The sequence below is a fragment of the Apis florea genome, unplaced genomic scaffold (assembly GCF_048593485.1).
Source record: "Apis florea isolate Af1SG1 unplaced genomic scaffold, ASM4859348v1 contig_2350_pilon, whole genome shotgun sequence".
NCBI classification, from domain to species: Eukaryota; Metazoa; Arthropoda; class Insecta; order Hymenoptera; family Apidae; genus Apis; species Apis florea.
Window position 1 is genome coordinate 6,411,209 of NW_028256565.1, and position 13,145 is coordinate 6,424,353.

The window sequence follows — 13,145 nt, forward strand, 5'->3', positions numbered from 1 at the left end:
ATGATTCTATGGGTGTATAAAAATGATTCTTGAATTGATAGAATTTTTTAGATAAATTGATGAATATAGAAAATTTACTAAAAGAAAAAAAAAAATAAGATGAAAAATAAAATTGTACCTATCACAAATTATAACTTCTTTGAGTAAAAATAAATAGGTAATGTAAGATTTTAAATGAACAATTCTTTTATGCAATATTTAAAATACAATATGAATTTTGAATTGAATTGAATTCTATAGACTCAATTAATTTCATATTTTTAAATGTGAAAAAATATTGATATTACTTGGAACAACTAATAAACTATTAACTAACTAATTAATTAACCAACTTCTAATTGAACACAAATTTCCATTAAAACCTACAAAAGATATTTCCTGAGACAAGAAACTCGAGCAAAGTTTTATCGAAAATCGATAGAAAACCATGTCTTGGCAATTGATCGTTATTCGAAACTTCTTTTCGGGAGCGCAGATATTCGGAATAAGAGAATACGCGCGAGAAGAAAGAAGAAGAGCAGCAGCAAGGGATCTCCATGCGGGATCTCTGGTGCATCCGCGTTATGATTTGTGAGGGCCCAGATCCTGATCCTGTCTGCCTGGAAGAGGCACCCACGCTTTCCAGGAACTGCGTCCACCTCGTGTGGACGAGGCTTCTCTCGGAGGCAGAGAGGATGCTGAGGAATGAGGCAAAGGAGGTGGAAGAGCGAAACCTCTAACTTGGTGGGGCGAGTGTTCGAGATCATCCGACCTGATTACACCGAGGGTGTAATGGACGGACTAATTTGTGAAATTTAAATTCCGTCCCCGACGTTTTAACCGCGATGCCGAGCTCGGACGGACCTCGAGGTCGAGATAAATCGCGACCACCCCCTTTTTTTGTAACCGGCCGCGACTTCATAGAATATCCAAGATTCAACGGGAATCTTTCTGGAAAATCGTAGGTGGGCAGGCTTGAAGTGGTGAACCCTGGTGTCGTGTAGTTCCAAAGGTGGGATTGGTGTGCGCGTGTGTTGGTTATCTTGATTCGCGTTTCAAGCCGATCGTCTTTACCCTTTGCCCGGCAATTTGTCAGATCGCTTAATTCCGACTATCAACCAGTCCTTTTCGTTCTCGGGGGTCTTGCTGCAAAAGAGAACACAGATTAGAGAAAGAAAGGTTTTAGAAAGGTTCAGTTGTGGAAAGGTTCAAGAAAGAATTGAGTGTTAGCTGTGAAAAAGATTGATAAGAGGAAAAAATGAAAATATTAATTTGAAAATTATACATCAATAATCAATATCAAAATGCGTAAAAACAATTCTTCTTAAGAAGCAATATTGAAACGTGGAAAGAATTGTAGAAGCCGGACGATAAGACAATGCTACTCTTCCACAAAGAAGAACAAGAGAAACAAAAAAAAAAAGATGGAAAGAAAAGAAAGGAACACCAGGAAGGGAAGTGGTGTACAGAACGATGAAAAGGGATAGAGACAGAAAGGAAAAAAAAAAGAAGAAAAAATAAAAGGGAGAAAGGGAGAGATGGGAGCATCGGGAGCAAGATGTCGACGGAGTGGCGGATTAGAGGCGGCTTCTCGGTGTATAGCGAGCGGTCCTATTGTCGGTCCGCATAATACGGTTATGATTTAGTTTTGGGTCGTGAGGATCGCAGTGAACGAACGAATGAACGAATGGACCGAAGGGGGCCTGACGTACTCTGTGTCTCACTCTGTGCACTGGATGTTGGCGCAGAGAGGGGAGCCAGAGCTTTTGGTGTCGGGTTACAAGCGGGGCCAGGGCCCCGCCTGGACATCCACACGTCCTCGTATCCGCGGACCCACACGCAGTCGGGACCTTTAAGCGTGCCCATAACTGCGTGTACGGAGGATCACGGTCACGCGTGTCTCTTTCTAATCTCTCTTCATTTATATCTTTGCTCTTATTTCATAGAAAATAGATTAGCTTTTGTTTTGTTCTTAGTTTTTGTGAAATTGATTATTTGTATATATGTTTGATTATTTGTCCTGTGATATAGATTTGTTTTATTCTCACTTGTTTTCAATTTTTTTCGTCATTTCAATGAAACAATTATTCGTGTAATTTTTTTCAAATCCTGAAACAGGAAGGACTTATGTCAGAAAAAGAGAAAGCGTAATTGTAAATATAATTTCCTTAATGAAGAAAATGATTGATAACAACGATCGTTGATTATCATCGATTATTCTAATATCAAGAAAGGGAAAGAGAGAAAAAGAGAAAGGATATACATTATAAGGCAAATTTTTCTAGAATTAAAATAAAAATAATCTGTCACCTTTCGCCACAATGTCCTTTTCTTGCACGACGCGGGTGCACGTTCCGCGAACTCGCGAATTATGAATATGATTATCTCGGACGGGCTCTTGACGGGAAGCCAGACCTGTCCCAGAGGTGTCACCTTACATCCTCCCTCTCCTCCATGGTGTCGACGCTCCTAGGTCCCCTCGTGCTGCTCTCCCGTCCTGACTTGACGCGTGACGTTGCTTCTCGTAACCGAATCTCGCGAATAATTGGACCTCGACAGGTCTCTACTTTTCTTTCGATCGTTTCGCCAATCATATATCTTAGATAATAATTAAAAAAGAAATTAAAATATGAAGATTTATCTACATTTAATATTTAACTTTTTGTATTTGATAAATGTAAAAAAATTTTAAGATTGGAAAATATTATTTTATATTATTGCTAAAAAATCAACTGAAAAATAATACTTATAACAATTAATTTTATTTATTGTTACTTTTATTGAAATAGTTTCTTTGTATTTAGAGTTAGTATTATTTATAGTTTCTTTATATTTATAGTAGAAAACAAATAGATATATTATATTAAATCAATTCTAACCTTTTTTATAAAAATTTTCCAATTTTGTATTATTTTCAAACATTGAATGATTATATTATAATAATATTATATTATTGTGATTAATAGTTAATTTTTTTATTGTTTTTCATATTTGGATTGAATATTTATCATGTTTTTTAATATTTTTTTACTTAATTTTAGCCTAACCTCACAAACATTTTATCCTGAACCATGATCAACCTTGGTTAATATGTAAAAATGTAAATGGTCCAGACGGTCGACGTCCAGCAATAATCTCTGTCTTCAAAAATGAAAAATTCAAAAACCTTAAAATTCTTAGAACGGTCGTTCCCGAATTTCTAGATTCTAGATTCACCGAAAATTAACCAACATCCTGAAATATTATATTGATATAGAATTAGTTCGTAAAATTAAAAATTTTTCGAAAGAAATGTGCTATGAAATATATTTTTGATATAAAAATAATGAATATAATAAATTTTTTGATTGATTGCTTATCCTCACTATTTCTTTTTTATGGATTATATAATTAAACATAATATTGCATTTCAGATTATTATCTCTATATTTTATTTCATTTCATACCAAAGTAGAATTCTTAATAGATATTGATAATTGATCAGATTATTATTGATAGAGAACATTTTTGCAACAATAAATGAGACACAAACCATAACCTAAAATTCTCACTTTTCACTGATTCTTTTCCAAAGATATATATTGCGTTATGATAAATTACACATGTCAAGAAAGATTGCCAATAATTACTATATAAGTTACCAACATATTCGCAAAATATTTAAATTCGAAACGTTTTCGTCGTCCATCTCTCCCGGAATTATACATATAACACATTTCAACTAGAGATGAAAGAAAAGAGGTGCAGGAAGATAGGGGGGAAAGAGGAAGAAAGGAGAATGCAGATGTGCCGTCAGCCTCTTTTCCGCAGGGGCCCGCAATAAATTTAACGGGCCAACGAGGGGGGCAGGGCCGGTTCGCAAGCGACGATAACGATCGAACGAGCGTCAGAGAAGTGCTAAGTAACTACCGATCGTATCGAAGATAGAACATTAAGCTGGAAGCGTTTTCGAACTATACTATATAGTACATGTCTGCTGTTGTGCGCCATCTTTCATAGTCATAGAAATATCTATTCTATCATTCGGCTCGCTATTATCGACGTAGTCAGAAATTGTCACTGACACCACAGAGACCGATACAATGGCTGTCTAGTGAAATCTATAGCATGTGTTTGACGTTTATGAATCGAATTTCTCCATGGATCGACACGTGACAGAGGTAATGTGCCCCCGTCAAGCGCCTATGGGACCGATCTATCCTTAGCTGATACGATATGTCAACGGATTTGTAAAAGGTTTCAACGGTCCGGTCTAATAGAGAACAAATACGACTCATCGTATAAATGTGAGTGACTTTGAATGTTAGACTTTATTGTAGAATTTATTGTAGAATTGATTTAAGTGGGATGAATTAGAATGAATTTTAAATTTTTACGGATGAAAATGTTACGATATTCACAATCATTAATTGTTTTTTAATTGTTAATTAAAATGAAATTAAATTTTTAGATTAAGATGCAGCTGATTGCTGCAAAATTGTTTCATATGTGTTTGAATTCTTAATATAGAATTATTGAATCTCAAATAAAGAATTATTTTAATTTTATTCAAATGATTGAGAATTGAATGTCAAACATATAAACGACTATTCTCTTAATTCCCTGTATCGTTGTATACAGTGTGCCGCGTCTATCCCTAATTTCATTCAACGCTCCATAGAAATCCGACTACTCAAGCCCACCAAACATATGTCGAAGATCTCGTCCTCCTTTCAGTACAATGACACTATGGAATTTCGTGCAGATGATTGGCCAGTCGGTCGACCAATGAAACACGAAGAAAGAATAACGCTATGGGGGTTGATACGCGTGCGCTAGTTTCCTGGGGTGAAATTTATGGGATTAGGTGACTACGCAAACATAATTTCGTTATGATAACTCTTTTCTCTTCTTTTTTCTTTCTTTCTTTTTCTGACGAGATTATGTTGGATTATAGAATAAACTTGACATTTTTTTTATAATACATAAAAGTATTAATCTTTATATTGTTCAAAGTGTAAAGAAAAGATTAGAAAGTAAAAAACTTTTTTAGAAGAAATGAAAAATTTAATTAAAATGAATCAATTTTAAAATTAAGTAACATGTATTTAAAATAATATTAGATGATTAAAGTGAAAGAGAAAAATCTATTTTTCATTTTATTAGTGTTAGTGATGTGATATAGAATTTGCAAAAATGTTGAAAAGTATTTGTTATTTTATTAATTTTAATTTTAAAAAATTAAGTAGTTTTAAAAATTGAATTGTGAGCATTTTAAATACGTGAACATTTTAACGGAATAAAATTTAGTCTGCATAGAAATAGGAGAGTATGTGAGTTACAGTGTCAGGTGAGCGACTGTGGAGTTGATCGTTGGCTGCTTGTAATTCTAGACAGGAATTAAGCGGTGCAGCGGACAGCCGCAGCTTCACCGTTGCAAGCGGTATCGTGGAAAGGACAACTTTGTAATATGATTATGGATGGAGAGATTCAATATCGAAATTAGGAAAATTGACTTTTTAACCGTTCTAATATCTTCATTCATGATAAAGTGATCTAATAAATGAGAACACTATGAATACATATGTATCAATATATTATTTATAGAATATAGATAGAATAGATAGAAGCAAAGTTAACATTTCCAAATAGACATTTATGTTGCGAATCTAATATATACGCGTGAACTAGTTAGAATCTCTTTCAGTCACTGATCCATTCAGAATTACCAACGCAACAACTGAAGGACGTTGTTTTCCTATGACAAATTACACATTTATTCTCCGCTTTCGACACCGCGATATCAACGTGTGTACGTCCTTCCATATGCTCACACATACATGCACACATTATAGCATACCACATCGTTGACCTACCCCACTGAGAATCATGTTTCAATACAGAAATCGAAAACCATATCATTGCGTTGAAGCTTCGATACGTAGCATGCGAATTCGATATATCGATCTTTGATTTTCGGTTTTCGATTTTCGATATATATATTGCTACTTCCTAATCTGCGTAAACGTTCGCGTATATAAACGATTAATCATTGTGCGTGCTATTTAATAAATTTATTTAATAAATCTTGTAAGTATATATATATATATATATACACAAAATTATAATATATATTATTATGATAATTTATTTGCTCGATTTTCTATATTGCGAAATTTTCTTTTCGTTTTATATGATTCTGAATGAGGTTAAGTTAGGTTAACGTACATGTACAAAATGAGCTCATTTTATATGCATTTTAATTAAAGATTTTATAATCATTTTTTATATTTGTGTAATTGTAATTTGTGTTGTATAAATAATTTCTTCAACATTTCAAATTTCTTTTCGATCACTAAAAAATTTTTTATATTATTTATCGAACATCGATTGCTTCCGAAAACCACATTTCTCACAACCAATGATTACACAATGCGATTTCGCGGTTTTATTGCGGTGCTTATAGGTTGAACAATTTTTAAAAAAAATATGCTATGTAGTATCTATATTATATTATTTATAATATTATATCTGTAATATTCTATCATAGAAAAGATTCATAATATATAATATTCAGATAATATTTAGAATTCAAAAATAAATACAAAGCTTTTCAATCATTCTTATAAGAATAACTTATAAGATAAAATAAACTTTTTAATAATAATTTTATTATTATAAATTTATGTAAAAAAAGTTTCCATATCTAAATATTAATATTATTAATTTACTAGAACATAGATATAATCTACCAATTAAAATTATATATATATATATTTATCATTCTAGGGATTATAATATAAGCAGTTCCGAATCGCTCATACCCTAGGAACAAGGAACGAACAATTGTCGAATGCAGGGCAAAATTGACCACGTTGGTTACATAATGGGCCTCCTCGTGCTTCGTCAAATGGTGGGCAGTGCGAGTATTTAGATGAGTTGACTCCAATTGGCGTACGTACCGTGAGAATCCAGTATCTAGCGCGTGGACCATGTGTGAACCGACCGGACGGGGAAGAAAAATGGGTGAACTAATCATGCAAATTGGGCACAATGTTATGTAATTCTGGTCTATCTTCAGCCATCCGCCTGTTTGAATCTCGAACACAGACGTCCAGTTATAATAGCTTGCATTTGGAGCAATTAACGGCATCTCCATCGAAATTAGTTTGACGTCGAGGTAATGGAAGTAATGTTTCTAGTATTCATGTTCTGGTTTAATCATAAGTTCCTTGTCCTACTTCTAAAAGTAGATTGCTTGATTCCATCACTAGGAAAAATTCTAATTAGTGTATAGTTTTCTTGAAGTCATATCAATATTTAATCTAACAAATTAACATTCAACAAGGATAAGAACATAAAAATAAATCACAAATAAAAAATATAATAATATTATAGTAATATGAAGATTACAAAATATAAGTAAATTTTAGTAGTAAGAATTTAAATTTAGAATTAATTTTAAAGAGATTTTTTTAAATTAGAAAAATAAACATAAAGAATTAAGTTTAGACTAGATTTATAGGTTATGTTTAAACTAAAAGTTTAGGATTAATTCTAAGTTAAATTGAGGCTAGCTTTCGATTAAGTTTATTAAGTAACTACATTCAAGAAAAATTTAAACTAAATTTGAAGCTTGATATTCCAAAACTTTCAAACAAAAATATATACATGTAACAATAAAAAATGCTGGAAAAATCAGATAGACATTGTGGACTGTGGTTCGCGAACAGATTTGAGTGAGGAACGGAAGAAGAGGTTCGGAACGATTATGCAGCACGACACGATGCGCAACAAGGAGGGACAAGGAGATAGAGGGAAGAAGATAGAGAAAAAAGAGAGAAAGAGAGAGAAATACACGGTGCATGCTGCGAGCAATGTGCGAGGCTTCGCGCGGCCGTCAATTACGATTAATTAGAGCGGAGACTGACAGCGGACGCAGCGACGGCTACTTAATACTTTAACTTGTCCCCAACCCTCCACCCGTTCACTTCCTCCGTCGTCGTTGACGATGACGAATCGACCGGAGTGCGTCGAGAGCGCGTCGTTTCGTTCATCGCGAACGATCGTAGAATATCATATACATCCCTTTCTCCTTTTTCTTTTGTACCGTTCCTTCCATTCACGAAACGTGAGATGTTACGTTCTCGTAACGCCGCGAGGAAAAAGTCGCCATAGGAAATTCAAGCTTCTGGCTTCGGGCTATGCGTATTCCACTAATAGAATGGTGCGTTCATTGAAAGATCTTTTTTTTTTTTTTTTTTTTTTTTAATTTATTTTAAGAATATTTAGATAATAGGAAATGAAAAATATTTATAATTTTAATTAATTGAAATAAAATCACAAATTTTTATTACTATTTTTATCGTAGCAACTTTTGAATTTGAATTTTGATTAGACAAGAAGGAAAATTTTTGAAAAATTTTGAAATAAAGAAATTAAAAATTAAAAAAAGTAAAAAAATGATAATGATAATATTAAATATATCGATATAGGGAATGATACAAAATAGTATTGATATAGGAAATGATACAAAATAAAGAACTTTATTTATTTGAATCTATTGAATAAAATGGAATTGATAACCTATTGATAAAAATAGACTGAATAGAATTTCACGATTTTACGATTTTTCTCATGATCTCTCGACTTTGAAGTATTAACAACATGTTGATATAGACGCTTGATAATAACCGTAATTAACTATTTAATACTGCAATTTAGAGAGAGAGAAAGAAAAAACTTTTGCATTATTAAACAGATACAATTAAAGCAGAGAATTAATACGAATGCGTCATTTCACGGTTTCAGATTCGTTCGTTACGCATCGTATCGACCTTATATTAAGAACAGTGTTTTTATGCTTGTTACAAGATATAAAATCATAATTGTAAACGCAATTATCCCGATTATATAAACTATGTTCCATCATGAATTTCTAACTGTTCTAATAACATAGCAACAAATTCGAAATCATTAATTATAATAAAAATATTCGAATGATATAATTATTTTATGTCATATGTGAAAAAAAAATCTTACATATTAGTCACATATTAATTTGACAAATAAATATATATACAAGTGAGGAAATTTTTTTATTAATAATCATATATAAATATAATGTATTTCTTTTTCTCTTTTTACGTGTAATTTATTCTTCTTCAATCTTTATAGCTATACATCTAATCGCGTAATAATTGAATATTATAACGAACAATCATTTTTCCAATGTTCATAAACGGAAGTAGTGGAAGTAAGGAAAAAAGAATGGAGGGCGAAGACGCATTTGAATGATTGCGCTCGTTGTCGGTCTCCTTCGCTAATTGAGCCATTGTCTAGGTCTGGTTAGGCACGTCTAAAAGCCTAATGGCCGTTTCCTAGAGACGCGCCAGCCCGAATACAGAACGAATTAGAATAATTCGTTCCGTCTGGCTGCGTCAGATCGTGCAACGTCGTTCACCGTCAGTTAAGAGAAAAACCTGTCCTGTCTCTCTCCCTCTCTCTTCCCTCATTCATCAAGAATCAGTGGTTCCGCTTTAAATTTTCGACGCTTAACTTCCATTTCAACGGTGTACACACCACGTTATGTATCCTTGCTTTTTGTGTAAACACCACTTTTATCCGATCACGCGGATGTTTTTCATTAAAACCGAACCGATATGGGCGAAAACATTTTATCGTTCGCCGATTCTTCCTGCTCGGACGTAAATATTTTATACGATGAAAAAAAAAAAAAAAGCATCGAGATAAATATCATTCAGATCACGTAGCGGATTTATCGCAATAACAGATGTTTCGATACATTGTATTCGACGTGGAGGGCTATAATTTATCCATAGATAAACATAGAAAACTTTAAACGCCCGTTATAACGTTAAATGATCGACGATAAAAGAAAAAAGAAAGAAAGAAAGAAAGAAAAAATTCACTGCCGACGAATGTAACGACGATCGATCGACCATTCTTGGAAAAGTCCAAGTCGATCCCGAGCAGGACTCGAAAGACCTCGAAGAACGGGTCTTCTTCCTTTTAATTTCTAATTTCATTACGGATTCTCGAGCAGCCCCATAATGGCCTCGATACGCCATAGGCCATCTGGCACGATCTCTAAAAGATCTATATCTATATCATACCGATCGAGGATCGATCAACGGAATGTCTAAATAGCCTACGTCGCCGTACGATCGGCCGATTTCGTTCGAAACTCCATGTAATCATGCTACATTATTTAGTCAAATTTACATGGCAAATTGCACGAATAAACGGATCTAATGTTTTCTTCCTGTTGGAGGAGCGATGCAACAACAATGGATTCATTTGGGTAAACATGAACGCATTTACAGAAATATTCCGGTGTTACTAAAGCGAAGGATTTATTATTCAAGTAAAACGAAAAATTGGAACGCATCGATTTGTTAATCGCAACTGTTAAGGAAAAGATTCATGATGACACTTTTAAATTTTTTTTAAAAATTTTGCATTTTTTGTTAACTTATATTTTTTTAAACACGAAATCTCGTTTGTGGATTTCTAGATTTAGAATTTTCGAAAAAATTTCTCGTGAAAATTATCTCTTGTTGAATTCTTTTGGTACAAAGTTGAATTTTTCGGTAGCAAAAATTTTGAGATGTAGAAATGGTTAATATATAAAAATATTATATATAATAATATATAAAATTTTATATATAAAATATAGATATCCTGTATTTTATTTTCGTATTTCACAAATCCAAAGATGCTTTAGTGAATAATTTATTTTTTCTCTTCTTATCAATAGATTAAGAGTTGAACAATTAATTGTTCAAACTCCTTCAAGAAGGTTCGATATTCTTAGGAAGACCAGATATAACTATGATGTAAAGGGATAGAAGGGGAGGAGTGTTGCGTTTCGTGATCGTGGTTGCTGAATAAGATTTTTTCCAGGGAGTGATGGAGGTAAGAATCTTACGGGCGATAAGGCACACATTAATTGAAGAATAACATCCGGCATGGAGCTGGTGGCAGACCGTCGTGACATCATTGTTTACAATCGAACGAAAATGGAATTAAACGAATCACCCAATGACCAACCTATTCAAGAGCGAAAGGGGTAATTTTAGAGTGATAACATTAACGAGAATTAGTCGGCTGTGCCGATAATTTCAAAAGAATTCGATTCATGGTGACCTATTTTCTTCAAATGTTTAGTAATCAAACAGGAATCGATACTTAAAGAAAAAACGTTCTTCGTGGTATGTATATTTTTGATGTAATTCTTTAATGGCGAAGAATGCGTAGAATGTTTATCAAATTAAATCATTTGAAATTCATTCGAATAAATTCAATTCGTTTTGATTTTTTTTTTTTTTCTAATTCAATAATCAAGTGAAAAGAAATATTTAAAAAATGTTCACTTTTGTATTGTATATTTTTAATTTAATTCTTATACGATGAAAAATTTGTGGAATTTTTATTATAAAAATGGAACTTAATAAAAAATAATTATAATAAAATAAAATAAAATAATTATTGAATATAAGAATATAGAAAGTATTGTTTCATTCTAATTTGATGTAATATTTATACTACGATTTTATATTTTCATCTTTTTTTTTTTTTTAATTTAGTTTCTTCATACATGATTATAAAAAAGAAATAGAAATAGGAAATGTTCATTGAGCTTAATCGGAATATTAATTGGAAGAATATTATTCAATTATAATTTGAATAATGGAAATTTAAAAGATCAAATTCATCGTTCAAATTGATCATAGTTACTGTTATTTTGCTAACGATCGATTATGAGCCAATGGAGCCTGTCCACCTGTCGTGTTCGATGAGAAAGCAATTCTGACCCAGCAGCGGAACTAATAGCTTTGACGAAGAACTAACGTCTGCACATTTAATTAGATAGAAAGATATTGCAACTAAATGAATGCACATTTATTCTATACGTTATAAAACAAGAATAAAATAAATTGCAAACATCAGATTATAAATAACTGAAACTTACATTAATTGCATTACATTAACAAATATAAATATTTCAATAACAAAAATTAAACTAAACTAAAAAATTATTGAATTTTCAAATATCATCAATCTTCAACATTACCAAAAAGTCAGAAAGTGAGAGACTATCTTTTAAGGTAACTATAGATATATCAAAATCACAAATAAATTTCAAAATCAATCTAAATGCCATTTTCATCATCAGATACTGCCCCTAAATGATCTATGGAAAAAATGTAATGGCCAAGCATGTGGCAAAAAGATGATCCTCTCGCAAGTTTCAAGAGGAGAACAAGAATAGAAGTATAATTTAGAGCGAGAAGCGAGGGTTCCAGGGTCATCCAAGAGGGCCTCGTTTTATGATCTTTCTTCAACCGGCAGGAGCCATACACGATTAGGAGTCGAAGGATCGATGGATAAAAAAAAATAAAGAAAGTCGATGATGATAAAGAAAATTGGAGTTAAGAAATGGAAGCTTGCTAAGAACGAATAGCTGTGCCAAATTAACCATGATTTATAGAGATGGCCAATATTCCATTCTATTAACATCGCATTATCCTTCCGTCAAATTACATATCGACGACCCGGTTTTTTCAGAAGCCGATCCTGGCACAAAGTAACTTTTGCATTCATCGTTTCGTTCATCTCGAGATCAATCCACTCCCTTGTTACTCTATCTTAGTATCTATAAATTGTTTATGTGAATGATTGATTTTTTTTTTTTTTTTACTTATTTATTTAACGTAATACTTAATTTTGCGTATACAGTTATCTCAATTTTTTTTTATTTTTACATTTATTTTTTCAATTTTCAAATTATTCTTGTTCTATGAATATCTAAATCTTTCTGTTATCGAAAGATTTAAAACAATGGGAGGAGATACGCTTTCTTATTTGCTAAACTATTTTATTCCAAATAAACAAATATGATATGATTAAAATTATATAATATGATTGATCATTAAAAAAAAAAAACCGAAATTTTTCAGTTTTTCTTCCCGATTACCGTTCCAAGGTGTACAGGTATCCAATATAGTACGATCGATCACCGATTATAGCTCGGGATAGGCATGGTGTACAATGTTGCACTCTATTGGTTGGTTACATATCGCAACATTATACGTATATGCGGCCGGGGCATCAAGTTGCAGGCTGCAATGTGTATACGCGTTTAATTAATTCGCCCGTACACG

The 13,145-nt window shown here is 32.5% G+C and overlaps 1 protein-coding gene across 1 annotated transcript in view; it reads left to right on the forward strand.

Moving 5' to 3' along the window:
* The window catches only part of so (SIX homeobox 1 protein sine oculis), a 49,645-nt gene extending 41,871 nt beyond the window's left edge, over positions 1-7,774 (forward strand). Inside the window, exons 6-7 of the transcript XR_015291153.1 lie at positions 6,748-7,138; positions 7,692-7,774. The gene's annotated coding sequence lies outside the window, so the exon portion shown is untranslated. The remainder of the gene's footprint in view (positions 1-6,747; positions 7,139-7,691) is intronic.
* Positions 7,775-13,145: the final 5,371 nt, after the last annotated feature.